Here is a 1,963-nt window from a genome sequence, read left to right as displayed (position 1 = left end):
GTAACCGGTATGGCATGCTTACAACTTTCGCTCTCAATACATCACGTGGAGTATTCGTGAGCACAGTGGTGATTCTTGCTTCCAAAATATCCAGGGTTCTTGGTTCTGTCGGTTCACCTCTTCATTTTGCCCATCCCTCATTTTGCCTGTCCACACAGGAGAGTGTCACAGTTCGTTAGATTAGTACTGTGAGCCAGCAATTCGTGTGTCTCATGTCTGCTACGCAGTCAGTACGGTGAACGATCGTTACGTAATCGCGAACTTAATTTGGGAAATGTGAGGGTACTCCATCATGAATCAACTGAAGCTGTGCAATGCCGCCCAACTGTGTGACTAGTGACCATGCACGGGCTTGCACTATCTCCCGCTATCTTTTGCCATTGAATCCTGTGTCTAAAAGGAAAGGACTAACAATAGAAGATACCGTTTTGCTGAACCACTGTTGGATGTATTCGCAGTATGTGGATTCTCATTCTTCTCCTATAATGACCGTTACGTCTTTTACTGCAATTTTGTCTCTGTGGTATAGCAATGGACGTTACTACAGAACGTTATTTGACTGTTGGCATAGTGAAATGAAATGAAAAATATCAAACTTAAGGCCTAAAAAGTACTCTACCTTGCATCAAAGGCTTGGGGAAGAAAGCCCTGACGAAGATTTACCGGGTTCTCTTGTTAGGGGTATGCGTCAATGGGTTAGTCCTCCATTCTGCAGAAAAACACCAAATCCGTAAATTCCCCAGTAAGAAAAATCCTGATGGATGTAACAGAAAACGATACTACAAATTAAAACGGATTATGAATGTTGGAACTTGGATAATATAAGGCTTGCAAAAAATTATGTGAGGCTATGGATGAAGTAAGGTAATTTGAAATGGGCACAGTGGCCTTGCCGAGACGAAACGAAAGAGGAAAGGAAGCGAACGACTGGACGGTCATAGCAATCTATATAGTGCTGACAATGCAGACAAGCGAGAACAAGTGGCCCATCGGTACCATCCGACCGCCATGTCATCCTCCGAGAAGGATGCGGATAGGAGGGGCAAGGGGTCAGCACACTGCTTTCCCAGTCGTTATGATGGTATTCTTGACCGAAGCCGCTACTGTTCGGACGAGTAGCTCCTCAATTGGCATCACGAGGCTGAGTGCACCCCGAAAAATGGCAACAGCGCATGGCGGCCTGGATGGTCACCCATCCAAGTGCTGACCACGCCCGACAGCGCTTAACTGCCGTGATCTCACGGGAACCGGTGTATCCACTGCGGCAAGGCCGTTGCCTGCCAAGACAGATAAGTAATCAAACAATTATATGGAGTTTCGTGAAACACAAATATTAGATCACAAACGATGTTTAGATTATTTATAAGTATTGTAGAAAGTATAGCAACTTGTGGAGCAGAAACGTGTGAAATGAAAGAATTAAGAGGAAGTAATTGTCAGTGGAGATAGGATTTTGGAGGGGCTGCTGAAGGTTGACGCTACAGGATAAAACTGCAAATTCTGGGGTGGTTTCTATGAAATGGCACAGCCGATTTCCTTCCCCATCCTTTACACAATCCGAGCTCGTACTCCGTCTCTAATGACCTCGATGTCGACGGGACGTTAAACCCAATATTCCTACAGTCTTTTACAGGATAAAACTAAAAATGAAAACATTTGTAAGAGAATGAATCTGGACACCACTGTAGTGGACACAACGGAAGCAGAACGACGACTACGGTACGGGCTTTTATGCCGTTCGGGTGAGGACAGATAGCCTAAGAAGATGATGAAATGGATGTCAATCAATAGCAGAAGAGACGAATCCCCGAAAACCTCAGGGGATAGAGAGTCAGAAGAGCTATGTGAGAGAGGAATTTGCGGGCGGAAGAGTGGAAGCTGGGATGCGAGGAAGAACAGTGCTATATTAAATCGTGGAAAAAAGTATCATTCCAGCAACAGAATACACGTGCTCGCACAGGTC

General features: G+C 45.1%; 1 pseudogene; it reads right to left on the bottom strand.

The window, feature by feature from the left end:
* Positions 1 to 1,160: 1,160 nt before the first annotated feature.
* On the bottom strand, positions 1,161 to 1,278 carry LOC124561656 (annotated as a pseudogene).
* Positions 1,279 to 1,963: the final 685 nt, after the last annotated feature.

Source organism: Schistocerca americana, chromosome 1, assembly GCF_021461395.2.
Source record: "Schistocerca americana isolate TAMUIC-IGC-003095 chromosome 1, iqSchAmer2.1, whole genome shotgun sequence".
Classification (NCBI taxonomy): Eukaryota; Metazoa; Arthropoda; class Insecta; order Orthoptera; family Acrididae; genus Schistocerca; species Schistocerca americana.
The sequence above is the reverse complement of the archived record's forward strand: the minus strand, read 5'-3'. Positions and strand labels throughout refer to the sequence as shown.